This window comes from Cricetulus griseus (genome assembly GCF_003668045.3).
Source record: "Cricetulus griseus strain 17A/GY chromosome 1 unlocalized genomic scaffold, alternate assembly CriGri-PICRH-1.0 chr1_1, whole genome shotgun sequence".
Taxonomy (NCBI): Eukaryota; Metazoa; Chordata; class Mammalia; order Rodentia; family Cricetidae; genus Cricetulus; species Cricetulus griseus.
In genome coordinates, this window is record NW_023276807.1 from 214,640,423 (window position 1) to 214,664,182 (window position 23,760).

General features: G+C 44.1%; 1 protein-coding gene across 1 annotated transcript in view; it reads right to left on the reverse strand.

Annotated features, from left to right (window-relative positions):
• Atp8a2 (ATPase phospholipid transporting 8A2) overlaps window positions 1-23,760 on the reverse strand; it is a 432,334-nt gene that overhangs the window by 8,860 nt on the left and 399,714 nt on the right. The gene's annotated exons all lie outside the window — the stretch shown is intronic.

A 23,760-nucleotide genomic window follows, 5' to 3' on the forward strand; every position in this document is an offset into this window, starting at 1 on the left:
AAGGTTCAGTTCATTCATTCAAATCCTTGTTCATGTTTCAGTTGAATTATTTATTCTTTTGCCATTAAGTCATAGTGGTTTCTTATGTATTCTAGATACCGGGTTGCATAACGGCAGTTCAAGGGATCCGATGGCCTCTTCTGGCCTTTGACACCATGAATACATACAGAGCACATACACACAAGCAGGTCAAACACTCACATGCAAGACTTTAAAAATCTTTAAAAAAAAAAAGTTAAAATCTATCAAAGGACACTACAAAGGAATAAGAGGCAACCTCAGAATGGGAGAAACATTTGCTAATCAATCGTATCTGATAAGGGCCTGGTATCTGTAATACATAAATAACTCCCATAAATGAACAGCAACGAGACAAACAATGCAACTGAAACATGAACAGAGGGCTTGAATACATGTTTGGACAATGAAGATGCACATTGGCCAGCAAGCACATGCAAAGATAGCCAACATATTCACGACTGGGAAATGCTCATCAAAACCACAATGAGACACCATTTCACACCCACAAGGATGCCTATGAAAACAGCAAGCAAAGCACACTTTCAGAAAGGGATGAGGGTTAGAGAAGGTGTGGAGAAACTGGAACCCTCTCCTATCACTGACGGGACTGCAAGATGGTGAAGTCACTGCCTCTCGGGAAGTTAGTTAGCTTCACTCACTGATGCGACTGAGATACTCTACTCCTAGATTCTCCTAGACACACACTCAAAATAACTGAGGATCAGAAGACACCTGCACACCAACACTCATGCCAGCATTATTCTCAGACACTGGAGAGAGAGAACCAAATAGCCATCAACTGACGATGAATAAAAAAATGTGGCATATCCATTAAGAGGAGTATTATGCTGTGTAGTAAAGAGGAATTCAGCCATGATCGGAGATACGCACAGACATACTTTGAAAACATACCTAGTCTCAAAGATTGGGCATGAATATACAAAATTTTCAGAGTAGGCAAATGTGTGAAGATGGAAAACTACAAGCTGAAGCTGCCAGTGGCTGCAGGGCAGAAGGTGTGGGGTGGGGTGTGGGGAGTGAGTGAGGGTTTAAAGTGTGATGGGTTCCTAGGGAGATAGACATGTTCCGAGACACTGGCGGGGGTTCATAATATCAGGAACGCAAATGTCACAGAACTGTAGGCTTTAAGATGACAAATTCTAAGTTACATAAATTTTTATTATAACTGAAAACAGGAGAAATCAATTTTAATAAAGGAGAAATAGGTCTCAACTTAAGACCAATTCCTTTACATCCTCCAAATTGCTGGCATTTTTACAGCTCATTTCTGCAGCACTGTGGGGGTGTTGAAGTAAAGTGTTGTCTTTGATTATTCCCCCCTGTGTGCTGGCACAAGCAGGTATTCTAGCTGGGATCTACTGGTATGGAAGGTGTTAGGTAAACACGAACTCAGCCTAGCTATGAGCTATGTGCGGTCTTGGTGCCTCCCCAATAATGTTGCTGAAACTGAAGCTCCGACAAGTCCTCACAAACAGGCCCTTTTTAGAAGCTGACATACCTTGGAGGAGGTGTTATGTTTCTGTCCTGAAAAATAAGTAGTCTGAGGAAGGAGGGGCATGCTGGGAAGGGGTGTGCTAGAGAAAAATAAACTCTCATGTCCAAATTTCTGCTAGGAAGCGTCCCCCCCACCAAAGTCACAGAAGCCTGGAAATTGAGCTGCCCAAGAGCAGGCGTGCAATGGAGCCAGTGACTACTGCTTGTCTTTACCTCCCCCAGCAGATCCCACATCACAGAAGATGCCATAACAGAACCCCTAAAAGATGAGTTTTAGACGCTGATAGTTAAATTAGCTGTTGGGCACTCTTGAAAGCATAAATGTGCAGGGCTTGCTTAACAGGCTCAAGATCCTGGGTTCATCCAGCACCCTAAAAAATAAAAACCAGCAACAAGAACAAAATGGAGATGATTGTGATAGGTCTCTTCCTTTCAGGCATAGCCAGACTCCTACCAACTCAGAAGGCACTGCAAAGTCTCACTTGCCTCATGTGATGGCTCTTCTTGGTTGTCAACTTGACTGCATCTGGAATTAACTAAAACCCAAAAATGGAGGGGCACACCTGTGAGGGACTTTTGCTTAATTTGAAGTGTAAAGATCTACTTCTAATCCAGATCTTTGAGGTGGGAAGACACACCTTTATACATATCTGTAGAGCTGGGAAAACCCACCTCTAACCTGGTCTACACCTTCTACTGGAAGCCTATATAAGGACATAGAAGATGGAAGCTTTGTCTGCCTGCTCTCATCTTGCTAGCAAGTCTATTCCTTCACTGGAATTACAGGCTACTTCTTCAGGATTCCAGTGTATACTGAAGACCAGCTGAAACATCCAGCCTCATGGATTGAGCAACTACAGGGTTCTTGGACCTTCCATTCCTAGGCAGCTATTATTGGAATTTCTTTTTTTTTCTGTTTTATTTATTTATTAGTTTTTTCAACTTTTTTATTTGAATTAGAAACAGGATTGATTTACATGACAATCCCAGTTCCCTTCTCCCACCGGTCCTCCCTTACCACACCCCCCCAACTAAAACCCTATCTATCACATATCCTTTCTGTTCCCTCAATTATTATTGAAATTTCTTAGAGTGGCTTACAGGCTATGGTACAGCATATATATTATATATGTAACGTGTGTGTGTGTGTGTGTGTGTGTGTGTGTGTGTACGTATGTACATACATAGAGAGAGAGGAGGAGAGGGAGAGAGAGAGAGAGAGAGAGAGAGAGAGAGAGAGAGAGAGAGAGAGGGGTTCATTCTGTAAGTTCTGTTACTCTAGAGAACCCTACTAACATACCTCAGAAGCAACTGGGAGAATTCACATCTCAAACTGAATTTGTTGTGTTTCCACAAAACCCATTCCAGCAAAGAGCTGATCTATCTACGATTTAGACTGCAGCTCTAGTGATTATTGCTCTGGAAAATTGCTAGTACCTTCTCTGAGTTGTTTCTTCCATCTCACCCTGTTGAGTTTACTACAATCTCTACCAGAGCACTCATGACCTTATACTGTGTTATTTATGTGCACATTGGGGTTCCTCAGACACTGTCTTCCTGCATTTCTCCCAGGGCCTAACCCAGGCTGTGGACAGAGGTCTTGGTTAACAATATGAAGTTTCATGGACTATGCTGTGACCACCTGTCATCTTCTGATATGTACCTACAATGTGATCATGTCAACCTTTGCCTCTTCGTGTGTCTTCTAGGACAGTATCAAGATCAGGCTACAGCAGGTTTGCCATGGTGGACCAAGTCAATTCCTCTGTATTATTCTTTGAAAACCACTGAATATCTATGTTCTCCCAGGGAGGAGAGCTCATTCCAAATGTACAGAATGTAAGCAAAGGCTGAATTTGCCGAGAAGAAACATTGTATTTTCTTTAAAATTCAGATTGCAAGGAGTTGTAGGAGGCCAGTATAGCTGAGGGTGGGACAGATTAATGAACAATATAAATACGATTCCAAAAATAAGAAGGCAATATTTCTTGTTCTCTGTGGACTCAACTCCCATCTCACTATCAGCACTGGGAACTGGGAGGCAGAGCTGGCAATGGCATGCTACTTTTCTTGATCCCCAACAAGCTGCCAGATGGTGGGGTCTAGAGGATGCTTCTGAGTGTTGGAGGGAATCTTATATCTTTACAATGTAGTGTGGGCAAATTCTTGCCAAAAGAAGAATTTGTCTAAGAAGTACAATACCAAATGGATAAGCAAAGTAAAGGGGACAAAAAGATTTCAGCCTCAGAATAGGTGCTATCTGCTAGTCGACATGGCCAACAGTCAGGGCAGAGGAAAATGCTGATGGGCTGTGGGCAGAATGCTGAGGGCAGTATCAACAGAAGAGGTTGGGGTTGCTCCTGGCATTTACTCCTGGCATTTGAAAGCGTTCTGTTGTGCCTGACAGCTGGGATAGTAATGTGAACAATCGTGTAAGGTCAGGAGGAAAGTTCAAGAGAAACATACACTGACAGCAAGTAGTCACCTTGCCCTTGGACCTGCAACAGCCGCCAAGAGAGAACTGGCCACATGGCGGCTTCTAAAGACTGGTATTTATATCATCAGAACCTGTTAGCTCAGAAAAATAACAAAGATCATGTCAGATCCCTGCTTGGAGAGGCTTGGAGGGTAGAGAGGTGGAGGGGATGCATTCTATTAATCCTGCTGACTTGGAACCCCAGGTATAAAAAACCTATTGAGTCTGAAAAAATGGTGGGAAGAAGGACAGATCTATGAGGAACCACAGGATGAAAACCCAAATTTCCACTGACTTCATACCTCAGACTGGGAGCTGAAGAGTTCACAATCCCAAAGGCTCACAAGAGCAGATAAAGAAGAGCTCAGTCACTACTCTCTAGCCACAGGGGCAGCCCAGGAAGATGATAACCTTCCAACTCAAGCTGCTTTATCCCAGCCAGACACCCTTGAGAAATGTGTGATCCTCTTCTACCCATGCCAGCCATGACCAAGAGGAAGTCTGTACTTGCACCCTGAAGACACTGTCAAGAGGCTGTCCAGCAGCACCTCTTGCAAACAGAGAGCCCACAGTGCTCCCTGACAGCCAATGATGCATTGCTCCTGTTCCCCAGCATGTCAGTGGAGAACAGTGGATGGCCACAGGGATCAGGAGCTCTACCTCCAACCAGGACTGTGTGAAGGCTTTCCCCCACTGCTTACTGGGAGTCAGGGGAGCTCAAATAGTAAACCAGAACCCATATGCCTGCCCATAGGCATCAGCAGAGCTGGAGTTTATTTCTATCCCTTGACAAGTATAGGCTGCCATTTCAAACCCAGAGTCTCTAGTGTCCAGATTTTATCACCAAGATGATGGAGACAATGGAATCATCTAATAGACTTTAAAGTGGTTATGACAAAAATGCTTCAGTAAGGAATTATGAGCAAACTTAAAACAACAAAAACTTTGGCCAGAAGATAAAAAGAATTTTAGAATCAAGAAACACAATAACCGAGATAAAAACTTTAGCAGATGGGCTCAACAGAAAAAATGGTAGGGGAGTAGAAATAGTCAATAGACTGGAAGGAGATGGAATAGTGGAAATCACCCAGTTTGAATAATAGAGCTAAAACAGATCAAAAAGACTGAAAAAGTCTCAGGGATCTGGGGGCGGGGGTGACAGAAGATCTAAGGTCCTCTCCTCACAGTCACAGAGAGGAGGAAGTATCTGGGGTTGAAGGCACTGGAGAAATTATGGCTGAATGGGTCCCAAATTTGTTGAGAAATCTAAACTCACAAATTCTAAAGGAGAGGAACAGTGAAGAAAGGCATGCCTGGAAAGATTTAATTCATCTTATCAAAGCTAAGATACAGGTAAGACCTCAAAAGTAGCCAAGGAGAGACAGCACCTTATCCATCGGGAAGGCTAATTGGAGCATTAATGTGTTTCTCCCGCCTCTGGAGAACAGCCAGCCAACTAACGAACTGTCAGCCCGGGGAAACTATCTTTCAGAAACCAGAAGAAGTAAGACATTCTCAAATGGAAATTGAGAATTTGTAGCTAAAGACATTCCTACACACAAAAAAAGATGGTGAAAGAAGGGACTGTGACATACGACGGAGGGCAAAAGAACATACACAGAATGAATTTTCTCCAGTTCTTCAAGTTATATTGGATGAACTTAAGTAGAAATTAAGCACTATTTTGTGTGTGGTGAGGAAATAATTATAAATGAAGACAGAAAGGATATGAAAGGAAGTGAGGTCTCAGTGCTTCACCAAAATTGACAAAATGAGCAACAGAGCAAGCAGTGATGTATGTGCAATGAAGTGCCTGAAGCAGAGCTAAAAAGTGATTCTAAGATGTAGCTCACAGTCACAACAGATACATACAGTGGAACACTAAAAACATGTTTTATGGTGGGGATTCAAGGATGGTTCAAGATACAGAAATCAATGAAAATAATCCAACTTGTTAATATACTATTTGTTTTTTCAGGCAAAGGATCTTATAATTTGACACCCATTCATGGTTTTTAAAAAACAAAAATATTCTTAGCAGATTAGATGGGAACTTTTGTTGTTTGTTTATTTTAATTATATTTATTTATTTATTTATTTATTTGAGACGTGTAGCCCTGGCTATTCTGCAACTCATTTTGTAGACCAGGCTGGCCTCAAGCTCAGAGATCCATCTGCCTCTGCCCCCAAAATACTGGGGTTAAAGGTGTGTACCACCACCACCTGGCTTGATGAGAATTTTTTAACTTGAAAAGAAAACATCTACAAAAAAATTCCCAGCTAATATCATACTCAGTGGAAAAAGACTGAATGATTCCCCTTTGGGAACACAGCAAAGGTGTTTGTTCTTACTATTCTTTTGTTGTTTTAAGACAGGCTTTCTCTGTGCATTCCTGGTTATCCTGGAACTTGCTCTGCAGACCAGGCTGTCCTTGAACTCAGAGATCTGCCTACTTCAGAATGCTGGGAATAAAGGCATGAGCCACCACTGCCTGGCTGTTCTATTCTTATTTAACATGGTGCTAGAAGTTCTAGACTGTGCAATAAGGCATAAAAAGCAAATAAAAACATGGGGTTCAGAATAAAAGTAATAATAGTGCCTGAAATTGTAGATGATAGATTGTCTAAAAAACTTCAGGAAATACATATCAACATTTAGACAGAATACTTTTAGTAATAATACATGACTTCAGCAAAGTCACATGATATAAACTTGCAAAAATAAAAAAATGAGCATGTAGTAATGAATATATGGATTCTGGAACTAAAAGTACACAGTTTACAACTGCTCTAAGAAATATCTGAAATATCTATATGCAAAACTAGCAAGTCATTAATACTATTGTGAACTGAAAACTGTAATACTCAAGTCTAAGATCTAATAACTGTGGAGAGATTTGTCATTTGCATGGATTACAAAACTGACTACCTTTAACAATCCTCGGTTTGCTAAAGTAAAGGTTTAATGTAATTTCTAGCAAAGTCCCAACAACATTTTTTGTAACACAGGTAAGGTTATTCTTAATAGGGCTGGCTCAGTGGTTAAAGTGCTCTGGAGTTGAGCACCAAGTGTGAGGACTGGAGTTTGGATCTCTAGGACCCATATATACTATGGGTGTGTGGTAGCCCATTGTAATTCTAGCACTCAGAAGGTTGAGTCTGAGGATCCACAGTACAAGCTGGCTATCTAAACTAGCCATATCAGCCAGCTCTGGGGTCCAGCTGAGAGACTCTGCCTCAAGGAATGAGGCGTGGAATGATTAAGACTCCCAACAGCAACTGTGGACCTTCTCACATTGTGTACCTACTCATATACATGTGAGCATACATGTACATACACAGCTATACCACACAAAGAGACACATGCAAAAAAGATTATACTAAATCTGGAAAAGCATGAACAATTAATTGTTAACAGTCCTTCTGGAAAGAAATACTACAATGGGGGTACAGTCTTCCTAATTCAAAGATCCATGATATTCCTGTAGTTATCCAGGTGCTGTGGCATTGGCATGGGTTTTATAAGCACACTGATATAGATGGAATAGAAAAATAGAATTGAATAGAGTAGAATAACCCCTCCTCAAATGCTTCCTATGTAATTGTTTTCCCTTCCTTTGTACTGTGGTAAGGATCAAGTCTAGAGCCTCACATGTTGCAGTGGTTTGAAAGAAAATGGCTCCCAAGGGGAGTGGCACTAAAGGAGGTGTGGCCTTCTTGGAGGAAGTGTGTCACTGTGAGGGTGGGCTTTCAGGTCACCTTTGCTCAAGCTTTACTCAGTGTGACACTCAGTTCACTTCTTGTTGCTTACAAGATGTAGGACTCTCAGCTACTTCTCCAACACCATGTCTGCCTGCACAATGCTATGTCTCCATGATGATAATGAACTAAGCCTCTGAAACTATAATCCACCCAATTAAATGTTTTCCTTTATAAGAGTTTTCATGGGCATGGTGTCTCTACACAGCAATAGAAATCCTCAAAAAGACACACATGATAGGTAAGCTCTCCACCACAGAAGCCACACCACTGCCCTCCATTTAACATTTGACAAATGAACAAAAGGAATTTGGTGAAGAAAAAGTCTTCTCAACAATTGGTTCTGGAGAAATCATGCACACACAGGCAATAAACCAAAACAACACAAGGAACCTTAAGTCATGAACCTTATACAAGATTAGCTTAACATGCATCACAGACTTTAAAGCAAAGTATAAAAATTTAAAACTTAGAGGAAAAAAAAACAGATTTGGGGGCAATGAAGGGTAAAAAGAGTTCTTAGATTTGTCACCAAAAGCATAACCCACAAGGAAAATGGAACTCAAAAGGGTTGTGAAGAAATAAGTGTTTGATTCATTCCCAGGCCCAAATTGAGAACCAACATGTCCTTTCAGTAGTGAATGGTTAAACCAGGTATGGAATATCAAAATCATAGACTACTACTCAGAAATAAAGAGGAAAAATTAGTGATAGAATCAACAAACTGCAAGAATCTTTAGAAAATTATATGGGGGTGGTATCACTGTACAAAGGGAATACATTATGTGTTTCCATTTATATGCTATTACTCTTGAAGCGACAACATTGTCAAAGTAGAGAAGAGCTCAGTGGCTGCCTGGAGTCAGGGGGCAGCAGCTGGGGGCTGCAAAGGAGTCACATGAAGGACCCTGGTGGGATGGAAATGTTCTGATGGTGACCATGTCAATGGCAATTTCCTGGTTGTGATGCTATGCTAAGGCTTTGGATGATGTCACCACTGGAGGGAAATGGGAATAGTGACCCATGACCTCGTATTATTCCTTGATTGCATATGAATCTTTAATAATCTCCAAAGGAAAGTAAAAATCCCTGTCCATTTTTTAACATATCTCCTGTTTCTTTCACGTCTCTCTGCCCTCATGTCTTTCTAAGCATTTCAAAGAAATGCTATCTTGCCAAGCTTCACTGAGGGGACAGGTCTCTCTCCTCCACCTCCTGCAGGCACACTAGAGGGAGCAGGAAGGGAGTATTTAAATGACAGCCCCAGCACATGTGGAAGCCATTACTTCATTCCATGACCCAAAATGAGGTAGTAAGACCTCTCTGAATCAGGTTGGGCTCCATGGTACAGTGGGTGAGCCTAGAGGAGGTCAGCCTGGAGTCATGGCTGCTAGGAACAGATAAATTAGGAGGCCCTGGGGGAGTGCTATATGGTAGGATAAGGAGCACTAGGTGGACTGGGGGCAAGGAACAGTCTAGGTTGTGTGCATTTGCCAATGGGGGCAAAGGGCAAAGCTAAGGCCCCTGTGAAGCAGGAAGCTAGGCATGAAGACCGAGTTGCAGAAGCTGAGAGTTCTATTTCAACTCTGGAGCCACAAACGGAACCATACATACTGTTTATTTCAAAGCCACCCAGTCAGAGATTCAAAGGCCCCCACATCCTCTCAAGCACTTTCTAATTGCTCTGCTCCCCTCGTTCTGCTCCAGCCACATAGCTGTTATCCCTGCCACCGCAGGCCTCTATATTTGCTTCTGTGCTCTCTATATATTCATCCCACTGAGGAGAGTTTCTTTCCACCAGGCTGAGAAGCAACCCCCCCAATCACTCTCCGTGACAGTGCCCACACTTGGCTTTGTTCTCTGGGTCACATTAATTCTTGGGTTCTCTTTTAGGAACTACATTCTATATGGCAAGAAGTCCATCTTTCGGTTTTATCTCCAGCACCAGAAAGAGTGCCTGGCATGATGAGGATGCTCAGAGCTATTTGCTGGGCTGACAGGTGGCTGAGTGGTAGACACTCACTGAGTATCAGCATAGCCCAGGCCTCTGTCCCCAGTGCAGCTAAAAAAAACGAAAGAGCGTGCTTGTTTGAAAGGCTGAAGAAATGAATGGATGAAGGGATAAATGTCGAGTGGACCAAAACACAAAAGCTGTGACAGAAAACACAAGGGTACTGGACCCTATGTCTGTGTTGGCAAATTGCATCTTTTAATCACCTTCATCTAGAGGGCAAAGAAGAAGCTGGACCACTGATGTTCCAAGATGTAGTTGTAGGGACCTCCTTTTAATAAGATGAGATTTCCAGGACCATGGGATGACCAGAGCCACATCTTGTCACTGTCACTTCTCAGACCTACACACATCACTGGGATCCAATTTCCTGCTCAGTGGGAATTTCACCTGGGTTCAGAGTTCAGTCTTCCCTAAGTCTGAGCACACCTTTTGTCAGGGATGAAGGAGGGAAGGAAGGAGCCGAAGATGTGGCGGGAGCATGTTTAAAAAGGCAAAGGTAAACCTTTACAGTATGTGGCTGTCACAGCTAAGAGGCGGGGGGGGGGGGGGAGAGCACTGGGTGCTAGAAGGAAGTAGGGGTGAGGCTCAATGGTAGATGATCGCTCAGTACAGTTCATCTCCATCACTCACAGCCCAGGATGCAGATTAGTCTCTGAACCAGAGCCTGATGGTCTGGGGTGTGAATCCTCAGAGTATGGGGGACAGCTTCAACGTGCCAACACCAGAATTTAAGGTCTGGCAACCAGGTACCGCTGATGACATATAAAGATACTCTGTAAGACCTCTCTTTCTCCCTTCCCCCCTCCCTCCCTCTCTTGACTTTCTCTCTGTTTCTGTCTTTTAGCTGCATCTTCAGACCTATTTTCATATAGTTTTGTGTTTTGCACACATTCGCTGTACACAAAAATGGGATTCATTATGGCCTTTTTTATGCATGTCTATCATGCACTTTGATGAAACTTTCATCACTTTCTCCTGCCCCTCCTCCCCTCTTGCTAGTGACCTTTTCTCCACAAATAGTCCCACTTCTGCTTCATGTCTTACTGTTTTGAAGCTTAATTCTACATCTAAGAGAAATCATGGTCTTTCTATCCCTGGGGCTGGCTCATCCAGCTCAATACATCAGTTCTAACCATTCTCCTGCACATGGCACATCCTTGGTGTGTATGATGTATACACACCATATTTTCTTTATTATTCATCAATCGATGAACTTAATCAGCTCTAGTTTGTAATCAATTAAATTCTTTTAAGAACTTGCCCTTACATGACAAACAGATTTGCCTGTTGGGGTTTCGGGTTTGGATCAGGTTTGTCTGTTTTGACAGTTACACTCCCAAGGTCCCTAAACCTGCAAATTAATTACAGCAAAAACAACTGTGTCCACCACTCTGAGGTTTGCCTAGCACCCCACCAATGCCCATCTGTGCAGTAAACATCCGACTTTATCAATTCAAATTAGCACGGAGACAAACAGAATAATTCAAAGCTGGCTTCGAGGACCCCCTGCCTAAACTGCTGAAGTAATTAAAGAAAGATGAGCCTTGCCACTAATTAACCTCCTAAACACTAATTAAAGATAATGAGGGTTCAAGGTGCTTGGCACAGCCTGACCTACTGGCAGAGTCCACATAGAGGGAAAGGATAAAGTGGATGCAGGTGTCTGCTCTGAGCAGCTCCCTGGGAAAATGGCTGCCCAGTTGGGGGACGTAGCCATTTTCTGTGCAAGAATTACAGATGGGAGATGCTGCCAGTCTCAGCTGGAGTACGGGTCACAGCACTTTTGATCCCAGGTGAGCATTCAGTTCAGCTCAGTACGCAGAGTAAATCAGAGGTTGCAGAAATTGTGTTTTAAATTCCATTCATGCCTTAGGCTGCCTGGAGTCTTTCCTAGAACAGATCAGTCATGGGTACATAAGGTGTCATGAAGGGTGAATGAACTCCAGGTCAGGTGCACTTTGTATTTTTTCTTCTAGAGCCATAGACTTGGTATCCTCCTCCTGCTTCCTCACAGGTGAGGAAGCTGGGTTACCTTCTTGGCAGATGCAGGAAGAGCCAAGGAAGAGGCGAAAAGTATATTGTCTGCAGCTGAGCCCTTGCATCCTAGTGACTGTGTGACTCACTAATCAGGAGGACACAGTCACTGCACAGGTGGTCACTAGGCACTGCAGAGCAGGCAGATCAGGTAAACAGCATGGGGCTGCTGACACCTTCTTCACAGTGCAAGGTCATGACCACGAGCACCAGGGGAGGTGCTGTCACTCTGCAAGCACACCAAAGCAAAGTCCTTATCAAAGGGGCCTCAGGGCTAGGCCAAGGTCACCACAGGTCACAAAAGGTTAAGACCAACATCCTCATCTGTGCTCAGGCTCAGGTGGACAGTCTCCTGTCCTTCGGTCACCAGCCTGTGCTGGTCTAGTAACTGGCTCAGCTGCATTTTGGTAGAAGGTCAAAGGGCTGGGCTAAGAATCTGAAGCTCTTCCTTTTAAATCTTCTGTTCCACTTCCAATGGCCAAGTTAACCTGTGGATTTTAGATTAAGAGCAATGGGAAGAAAGTGAGCCGCGGAAGCCTTTCCTGGGGTTGCTAGCAGGACACTGCCACAGCTGTCTTCCCATTTCAGCTCTGGAAGGTTTGTGGTTATGGTAAGCAGGGTGTGACTCAGTGTAATTGCCCAGCATTTGGGAAATCTTGTTAGAACCCCAACACCACAAAAGAATATGAATAAAAGAATGGGAAAGGTACAGGGTTGGGGGTGTAGCTCTATAGAGGGCTTGTCTAGCATGTATGAATCCAAACCCCTGGGTTCAGTCCTCAGTATCTAATTGGCTATGGTGGCACAGACCTGTAATCCTAGCTCTTGGGATCTAGGGGAAGAGGATCAAGGAGTTCAAGGTTGTCCTTGGCTACATAGTGAGTTTGAGGCCAGTCTGAGCCAGCTCAAATTTGAACTGTGTGAGTGTGTGAGGTTTTGTCTTAAAAACAAAACAAAACAAAAAAAAAGGAAGAAGGAAAGAAGGGAGAAAGGAATTTTTTTTTTTTTAACATGGTACCCACTGAAGTTTGTCTTCAATGAAGAATCATGCCTGTAGTGGAGGGGTGGCGGGCTAAGAATAGTGAGCCCAGCCCTGTGTAGCTACAGGTGATATTAAATGATCTCTGAGCCTTGCATTTAAAGAAGGGACTTAGAGTAATTCAGTGTGATGCACCAGCAGGCTGCTTTTGCCAGCCTTTCTCTCACTGCCTTCAAAGCAACTTCACTCAAAGCTGATCAGCTCTTCAGAGCTCATGGCCCTGCCTTCCTCCTGTGCTACTGAGCCTACCCAGCCTTCTGGCAAGTCCTTTAAATTCCTAGATGAGATGACTGTCTACACCATGTGCTCCTGCTGTTCAGTTGGGATTAGAGTCCTTCTGGAGGACTTCTTCTGGGCCCTGTGAAGTGAGGCTGTCCCCAAATAGGTGCTGTGACATCATCTTACTCTGGGTATCTCCCTGTGTGTGGGAAGACCCATGGAAACCAGACACAGAGAAAATAGCATTATACAGGCATGGATCAGGGCAGCACACCTCCCGTCCCTGCCTGCTGGGACAAAGGATCTATGGCTTATGAAATGGTTTAAGAATCAGGTTGTTCTAGATTCATTTCTGTTGCTGGAATTCTCTCCATCACTGTGTGTCTTGGGGTTACTATTGCTGTGACGAGCCACCATGATCAAAGCAACTTGGGGAGGAAAGGGTTTGTTTGGCTTATGCTTCCACATCACTGTTCATTATCAAAGGAAGTCAGGACAGGAACTCAAGCAAGGTGGGGACCTGGAGACAGGAGCTGATGCAGAGACAATGGAGGAGTGATGTTTACTGGCCTGCTCTCCAGGCTTCCTCAGCTTGCTTTCTTGTAGAATCCAGGACCACAGCCCTCAATGCACTGGGCCCTCCCCCATCAATCACTAATTAAGAAATGCTCTAAGGCTTTCCTATAGCCTGGTCTTCTGGAGGCATTTTCTCAGTTGAGGATCTCTCCCTTTGGATGACTCTAGCTTGCGTCAAGTTGGCATAAAACAAGCCAGCACGTTATGAAAAAATTGTTAATATTGAATTTCTATTTTTGGGATAATCATCTGTCGCCATTACCTTCCTTCTTTACTGCCCAGTTTGATGTCTGACAAACTGTCTGGGTTTGACCCAGGGACTTGCTTGTATCAGCACCATACAGAAGAGAGCAATATGGGGAGTATAGCTCAGTTATACAGAGCTTGATTCCAACCAAAAGGTCCTGGTGTCCATTCCCAGCACCACAATGAAACAAACCCCAAACCAAACAAAATAGAAAAGCAACAACATTGGCATTTTAAATGAGAAACATGAATGAAAAGTTCACACAAGTTATCTGGTCCCAGTTGACCCTGAAGATTAGGGGGGAACCTGCACAGATGTTAGCCTCTGAGCAGGACTTCTTCAGTAGCATATGATCCTCACGGGGACTTTTTGGAAATGATGATGCTACAAATCCAGCAGGTATTTGCGGGCAAAACCTTTGTAAGGACTAGAATGTGAATGAGCGACAGTTTATGGAGGAAGAAACCATTAGGGGAAAGACGATGGTCTGTCTGCTCCCAGATACATACACCAAGGTTCACAAGATCAAACTGCAAACATTACCACCAACTCTGTTGTCATTGTTTCCCACTGAAGCTAACATATAGATGACAAAAGAAATCAAAATGGAGAGGCAGAAGGTGCATCCAGGGCACTGCGGCTACTGCTGTCCTTGTCTGGACACACTCTAGCAGAGCTTTATGGGAGCTGTAGAGCAGGAAACCTGTGCACCCTACACGTGGGTGTGTTCAAAAAGCACATGAGCAGGGCAAAGCAATGACAGGGACAACGATGCAAACTTGATGGAATATTGTGCTTATGTCCTTTGAAAGTACATAAAGGAGGGGAAAAACACACAGGATGGAGTTAGAACTACGGATCTAGAGTTCAAACAGGAGGATGTCTGCTGGCCTTGTGGGAGAATTCCCTGAAGAACCTAGGGTCACAGGACACAGTTGTCTGTAGACGTTGTGTGCAACAGGGAACAGACAGGAGGAGTCAGCTATTTTTGAGGATGTGTTTTTCTTTTCAAATGCTGAAGAAACCAAAGTAGGACCTCCACTGAAGAGCAGAGTGCAACACCAGAGGGCTGCATCACACCCACATAGCTGCTGGGTGAAAGGGCAGAGGCGGGAGTGGCAGAAATGTGTGGCTGTGACATTTCTCTGGGTTACGGACTGAAAGCATATTGGGACTTTACTGTGAAATAGTCCTGTGTGTCAAAAGCTCCTTATCTAGAGAGTACCTGTGGCTGTCAGTCACAGGACACGTTTGTCAGGCAGTATGGCAGCACACGTGTCGACCCAGGCCCAGGCTGCTTCTGGCTTCCGTAAGTCTCTTCTGCACTGTGTAAAAGGGACTGTTCACAAATTGGGTACAAGCCGAAGGGCTTTGTTGCCAGCTTGTGACAACTTAGACTATTCTCTAGCCTTGAAAAGATTTGTGAGGGTGGTGAAAAGATAATAGCCTAGCCAAGGAGGCCATGGTGGCTACACAAGAGGGTTTTCAACAGAGGCTCATGTCCAGGTCTTTTTTAAAAGACAAGTGCTTTATGAATAGGTGAGGGGGAAAAGTGGGGGCATGAAGGGCCTGGGTGACACATCAATGATTCAAGAAAACAAGACAGCTGCCGTTCTAGAAATACCATGATACCTAAAATGTCTTCCATCTGGAAACTCTTTGACTATGTGACGAATGAGCATAAGAAAGCCAACGGGATATTTAAAGGGCAAAGGCTGAGACCTTGAGAGGTAGCTACTGTCAGGAAATTCAATGGGAAACTTGGACTACACCCTTTACTGTAAGTATCAACATTTAACACTAATCAATTTATGAACAATTATCATCAATTAATTATCAATCTGGACTACATGTGTAATTAACATGAAAATAATTAGATGTTCTTTAGTCTCTCTAAAATACATTTTTTGTATTTCAGGTCTTCTAAAGAATGCATGAATCTGGATTTTGTGACCAAGTTAAAATATAAAGCTAATAGATGCTTTTAGAGTTCCATCAGTGTTAGCTGTTCTTTCAACACTGGTTTTTAAATTATAATTTTATATATCTAAGAATATTTAACCCATATGAGAATACATGTCTCATGTAACTCACATCCAATTTGAACATGTTGAGACAGATATTTTTATGTGAAGATACTTCTACAAGGGCTTTAGGTCAGAAGGCCTTATTCTTGGTCTTATAAACAGGGTATAGAGGAAGACGGCTTTAATCACAGGCTGCCCTACTTTCACAGAAAAATTCTTATAAAAAGTGGCCTTGGTAATCTATTCCCCTACCCCCACCCCCTGAGACAGGGTCTCACCATAGAGGCCACGCTGGCATCCAACTTGTGATCCCCCTGCCTCCACCTCTCAGTGCTGGGATTATTTTGCCATCACAACCAGGGAAATGAGTTGGCTATGCTCAAAGAATACACACTGGCTAGCAATCCTGTCTATACAAGCTTGCCATATAACAAGAACACTGTCACTGCTGTTTCTGAGTTCGGATAATGACTTGTGCATTTTGGTAAGAGATTTAAATTATTCACAGAGAAATACACAGATGAGAGGTCTGCAAAGTGAGATATGGAAACACAAAACCGGATACTAATCGTCATACATGAAGGCTTTCCAGTCATCATAGAACTGACTGTCAGGGCCCAAAACACTATGCAGAGTACTGTGATCTGGAGGAGACTAGGAAGGCCTGGGGAGTCAAAGGCCACTGTCACTTTCCTGTGCCAGTTGAAGCAAGGGAATTTTCTGACCCACTTTGCTTATGATTAGACCAGTGGTTCTCATCCTGTGGGTCAAGACCCCTTTGGGTGTCACATATCAGATATCCTACATATCAGATATTTACACCATGATTTATAATAGTATCAAAATTACAGTTATGAAGTAGCAACAAAATGATTTTATGTTTGGGGGTCACCACAATGTGAGGAGCTATATTAAAGTGTCACAGCATGAGGAAGGTTGAAAGTCACTGAGCTGGACCATAAGACCCTCCTTCTGAGATCTTGCCCTACATGGGGGCGAAGGATGATGCACACAGTGGCCTTGTAGAGGTCTCCAAGGTTGATTGCCATTATAAGACCCCGTTTTTTTGTCTAATCACATTGCTGCAGTATTGTCCATTCTTCATGGACCCTAGGCATGAAGGAACCCCTTCTTCCTAGTCCTTTGGGTCCTCATTTCTGAAGGTTCTCATGTCACATACATCCCTGATGAGTAGATTGGGTTTGCTGTTCTGTCATTAGTCTGTGTTTTGCTATAGTGGTGTCTGCTTGCACATTCTAGTGAGAAAAAGACAAGACTGCCCCCCCCATCCTATGCTTCCTCGTAGGCTCCGCTGAGCCCTGCAGCCATTTCCTCTACTCAATCTATCCCTCTGCTCACTTTCCTCCCAACAGCCCTCATTTCTTGCTTCTCATTGAGAGTTCTTTCTCCAGGGCAGCAGGAACCTGCCTCTGTCTATTTGGTCACCCTCTCTCCTGGCACCTCCTCAGTTTTCCATTTGTGTCTGAGGCACGGACAAATAATGACTCGCCCTGTATTGTATTAGGCTAACCTGCTGGCTGCATCTGCAATGAAGCCGACTTGTTTACTCATTAGTAAGGGTAATGACTCCCAATTACTACCACCTGAGGTGCCCTGAGATAATCCTAACTGCAGAGGGAAGGGAATAAGCACTGAATAAGTGTATTATTGCTGCCATGCCATAAGGGGAAGACTTAACTGGGGCTCAGTGTGTATCTGATGACCAAAGCTCCAATGTCTACAGAGCAGGAGGGCCATGATAGCTGTATTCAGAGCCAAGAACAAACCCCCACCCCAGGGAGGGTTGGGATGGTATTTTTTTAAATTTCTCCTCTATTATTTAAAAATGTCTCCAAAATTCCTCTAAGTAGACTGCTAAATGCATTGAGTCCTTTGGACTGTCTGCCAGCGGTAACTCTGACATGCTCTAAGTTCTTTTGAACCACTAGGCCTATGATGTCATATTCATCACATCCATCAGCTACTGAGTCAGGCCTCGTCTGACTCTCCTAGTGCCAGATGGAAATAGAACTTCCACACCCCTGCCAGAGGTCACACCTGGGGAGTGCAGGCTTGCTCTGTGGTTTAGAGTGTCTATGAAGCCAACTGTCCAGTAATTCCCTGTATATTCTCATTTCCTCCCACAGTCACATGCACCAAATTGCCTAGAAATTCTCCTCCACACTGTACAAAAATCAGACAATTCTAAACGCTAGGATGCCCCCACTAGAGTTTCTCCAGTCTACCCTCTCAAGGAGCCAAACCCCGGGAATGTAGACTGTTAACTCAATTTCAGGAGGGCTGCAGGTGGTCACTGCCTTATGCTGCCTGGAATGTCTTAGCCTAAGAGAGCTTACACAGTTGGAGCTGGGAGGAGAGGGGTCAACTAGAAAAGCAAACAATTCCGCAGGATACCTTCGGGCATCTGAGGACTGAGCTCCCGCCTGGAATGTGCAATGCCACTGTTCAGTATGCCTCCCACAGAACAACCACCCAAAACATCAAAAGTCTCCTATTGATGATCAAATGGCTGAAGTAGAACCAACTTGCAAGAAGCTGGACAATCCAAGCATCCTGTCGGTACTTTGAAGGGATTCAAGTATCCTGTCAGTACTTTCCAGGGGGCTCAGCAAGCCTAAGCACTGGCTGTGCTTGGAACTGACATTCAATGTTTAGTAGAAATGATTCTTGAAAGGTACAGAAAGTGGGCTTGAAACTAACTTAACTCGTGACTTAGAAATAATTACTCTAGAGGCCTCCTGAAACTGAGACCTGAGGCTGGGCTGCAGCAAGCTACCAACAGATCTCAGCCCCACCTCACCTGCTCACCAGCCTCTCTGCTCTGCCCAGGCAGTTCCTACTGTCTGTAGTCTGTCTCTGCAGCAGGAACAGCTGAGCCTCTGATGATGTCCACCAGTTGGCACAGCGTCTTCCTGAGGAACAAGATGGCTTTTGCTTGCTTCAGTAATCAGTGTTTAAAACTGTTTAAAATTATTAAACATTAGCCCATCGAAACAAAGGCTCTGGGGATTTAACACCCATGAAGTAACAGAGAATTGATTATTTTCGGTTGACAGGGGCAGCTCAGGGGTTCCCTAAACGCTAATGATGTGTTTTACTTCTCTAAGTGTTTACTCTCCTCCTCCTTCCTTCCTGTGCCCGGCAAGCAGGTTTCAGCAATCCCCCAGTGGGTAATCCAGTCAGCCCTTCTGCAATTTCCTGGACCATTTACTCCCTTTGTTCCACTAATGCCTTTCCTCACCTGTGTTTGTCAGCCCCGGCTAGAGACTGGGCAGCTTTTGCCTGCCTGCCAGAGCTGTTAGCTTCTGCACTTGTTTTTCTAAGAGCACTCCCTCATGTGTAGGCCTTATTGGTAGTTCTCCCCTCTTCCAAAATGAAATGCATTTATTAATTTCTTTCACAGACCGTGCTGGAGTCAATGAAAGCGGTTCTGTCTGGAAGTCAAGACAGTTGAGAGGTTCATTAGCTCCTTCCCTTCTACTTTGAATTCTTCCCTTCCGCCTGCCTTGGGGAGTTAGGGATAGCTTCTTGCTTGCTTCATGAATCTCCTGCAAGTAGGAATTGAAAAGGCAGCAACAGGGTTGGAGAGATGGCTCAGTGGTAAAAAAAATAAAATAAAATAAAATAAAATAAAAAATAAAAAAAGCACCGGCTGATCTTCCAGAAGATCTGGGTGAAGTTTCTACACCTGGATAAGCCTCTCTGCCGATGTAGCAATTCAAATCAGATCAAATCAAACCAAATTAGAAAAAGTCCACGTTTAATGGATACAATGCTCCCAGGTGACCTTCCAGTCCCCCAGAGAGGAGACGGAAAAGGGAGACTAAAAAAACCACGAGTCTGGTTTCTGGGGCATAGTTTAAATACCCTATGGGAGTGGTCCTGAGTATCTCTGGAGGAGGGGCTGTCACTCCAGTCTCAGAGGATCCAAAGCCCTCTTCTCACTTCACCAGGTACCACCCAGCATACATGTGATGCATAGACATATATGCAGGCAAAACACCCAGACACATGGATGAAAGAAAGAAAGATGTTACCTTAAAAAAGAAAGAAAGAAAAAGAAAAGAGCAAAACAAAACAGGCAGTGTCATGCAGCCTTCATTCCACCACTCCCTCCAAGTTCTCACACATTCTTGGCAGGCCTGCCTGCTTTGACCCTTTTTATCAGATGCTTCAGACAGGTAGGCATCCTGCTCTGGCTATGGGGGCTCCACAGCCTTCTGAACATGCCAGGAGAATGAAATTATAAGTGGAAACATTGGATAGATGCAATACCCTGGCCATGTGCAAAGAAACCTGCTGTAAAAGGGACTGTGTTTTTCTTTCTCTTTAGTGGCCAATACTGGTCAGAGTGGATATCTCCTGTCTGAGACTTGGGTCTCTTGTTGCCATCAGTTGCATATGGCCACTGTTATGATAAATAAAATGGGACTGCAATGTGTAAGTCCTTGCCATTAAAAATAACTTCTGTAGATGGAGAGAGCACTTGAGTAAGTTAATGTGGTAATTGCTTCAGTTCCAGTATAAGCCAGTTGACCCTGAAAAGGCAGGGAGAGCCAAGGCCATCTGAAAAGTCTGTTTATAGGGCAAGTATGTGATTGGCACAGAGGAATGATCACCAATAGTTAGATGTGCTCTGAGCCTGTGGCATCACATTATTCATATTTAATAGCAACATGGTGCACATTGTTATAATGTAGGCTGCACTATTTGGGGATAACCATGAAGTACATAAGGACAAACAGTACTCATGTCTAAGATCTGCTTTTACATGATTCAGCAAACTGAAATCTAGGGCCAGACAGAGCTAAATACAGAAACTCTAGCAAAATCTTGGTACCTATTGGATCTGCGATTTGGGGACACGAGGATCCCTCTGTGATAGTCTCTCTGCTTTTGTGTGTTTTAATGTTTGAGTACTTTCTTTTTCTTTTTAAAAACAGGGTCTTTCTATGCTGCTCAAGTGTATGGCCCCTGCCTCTGGAGTTGAAGCCATCCTCTCTTCTCTCAGTCCTTGAAATGCAGAGATTACAGGTGAAAACCAGCAAACCTTGAACAACAGCAGCAGCAGAGTGTGTTGACGGAAGGGAAATCTAAGCTGACATGACCACAGTGGAGAAAGGCCAAACCTGTGAGTGATGTCCACGAGAAGGTCCTTGTTCCCAAGGCTTTTAGTTTATCTGGGACAACTGGCAGGGGCTGGTGGGGACACTGTGTTTCAGGTGGTCATTAGGAGAGGCTGGAGTGTAAGGGGCAGCTTGCGTGGGCCCAGCCTCTTATGTGTAAGAGGAGCTCCTGGAGGCAGTGACTGACCCAAAGGCAGCCTGGTTGAGCTGAGTCATTAGATGCACCCTTCTCCTCAGTCCAGAACTTAATCTATGGCTGGGTGGTGGGAGGGATGGGGGAGTGGGGTTGGGGTGGCTCAGTGGTAGAGCACCTGCCTAGCATGTGTGAGGCTCTGGGCTTAGCCTTAGCACCACACAAAAACTAAACCTCATTCTAGATGCCTCCACCTTCTTGAAATGCATGGGGTTCAGCTAAATTTCTCCTCTGACCCAATAGGGAAACATTGTGCTTGCTGTGTCCACCACATCCTATATTGGGGGAAACTTGCTGGCCTTTAATAATGCCCGGTAGAGATGAACTACCCAACTTTTAGGCTAGAGAATGGGATGGGAATTTACTCTCTCAGTGTCTGCACATGTTGTGGATTTACTGTGGATTTTTCCATTTCACCCGCAAAGCAGAGTCATGACTGGGAAAAGAAAGTTCAGAGACGTTAATAATCCAGCCAAAGTTGCACAGCTAAGTGAGTGGCAGGGCCTGGAGCCCCATTACCTCCTGTCTGTCTCACAACTGGGCTCCTTGCTCTGCTTCATGACACAGTTATGGAAAAAATGCAGCTGGAAGGCAAATAAATCTCAAGCAGGTGTTGGAAGCAGACATTTGCCACCTGGCGTGGAGAAGTTGGCTGAAATTATGCCATAATTTCCTACCCCTTTGGCCAATAAAAAAGTAATAGTCATTTTAGGAGAAAAATGTGGATGGGGTGGGAGGGAAATGAAGAGAAGATGGAGGTACATGATGCCAACAGCCATAACTCTGAGAAAACACGCTTTTTGCACCGAACTGATGTAAAGTCAATATTGGAGAAACCTACACTGATGCTGGTGTCTCACGGGAAAGGTTTGCCTAAACCCCACCCCCATGTGGCAACTGTACCACTACCAAACACCTTAAACATTATTATGATTTCATTTACTCATTCACTTGTGCTTCTAGGGCTGGAGTCCAGGGCCCCTCGGGACAGTGAAATGTCCTACCCCTGAACCCAAACCCTAACCCTTAAATACTCATTTAAAGATGCAAGAATTTCTGTTAAGGGTCACAAGTATTTCCAGTTGAGTTTTGGGATGATTTAGTTGTATTGAGGACTGTTTTTTTTGTTTGTTTGTTTTTGTTTTATACACACACACACATACACACACACATACACACACACACACACATACACACAGAGAGACAGAGAGACAGAGAGATGCACCTTTCTCTCCAATTCAAAACTTAATCTGTGGACTGGGGGTGTGGCTCAAAGGTAGAGCACCTGCTTAGCTTGTATGAGACTCTGGGTTTAGCCTAAGCACCACAAAAAACTAAACCTCATTCTGGATGCCTCCACTATTCTGACGTCTGGGATTCAGCTAAATTTCTCCACTGACCCAATAGGAAACAGTGCCTGCTGTGTTCACATCCTTTGTTGGGAAAGCATCTATGGCCTTTAAGAATGGCCAGTAGAGATGGAATATCTAACTTTTAGGCTACAGGATGTAGATGGGAGTTTACTCTTTGAATGTCTACATGTGCTGTGGATCTACATATGCTGTGGATATGTAGATATTCACATATGTGAATATATATGTGATACATATTCATCAGTTTCAAAGGTAGCCCTGGGAGAGCATGCTGTGGCAGGATGACTTTGGTGAGTCTGACAATCGGGGATGGCCGCAGGCACTGGCCCCTACTCTTCAGCAGGGAGCACTCTGCTAGGTTTCTCTGGTCATGGACAGTAACCCTCCCCGCCTCTACCCACCGTGGAGCTTGTCGACATACATTCAGTCTGTCATAGAGGCTGAAAGGGAGAACACAGGCTTTGCAGAACCCAGCTGGGATCAGATTCCCTCCTGAGGTCACTCTATGAGAGGCCCCAGAGCCACGCATCAGTGTTCCCAGAGAACACAAAACCAAAGGGAGACACTCGATCGCTGGCAGAAGAGTCCAGGCCAGACAGGCTGCTATCTTTACCCAAGGCCTCAGGTCAGGGAAAGCACTTAGATGAAAGAGAATCTGCATTTTCCTGGGAAGCCAGAGGCAGCAACCAGAACTGCTTGGCCTTGAAACCGGAGAAAAACAGCTTGGCCACCTGCCCCCTTGAACCAACTGCGATGAACAGAGAGAAGGATCTAGAATGAACAAGAGGCTCCTTGTTGTTTATTCAGACTAAGATAACACCACCCCTAGACCTTTTCCTGGGTTATTCACCTATTTTCTTGCCATATGTGAAACCCAACATCACAGAACATACCCTATCCCACACCAAGGAAGAAAAAACACTAGGGGAAAAGCTAGGCTGTTCCTGTACATGCTGTTTTGGACATTAGTTTGTTGTATCTATAAAAGTAAAGTAGTTATAGTAGATTTTCTTCTACCAGAAAAAAAAATTCTTGAGTTACCCTTTAGGAATAAAGAAGGGAAAGTATTAAAACACCAAAGAAAGAGTTCTTTCATTTAGGTCTTTGTTTTTCGGACATA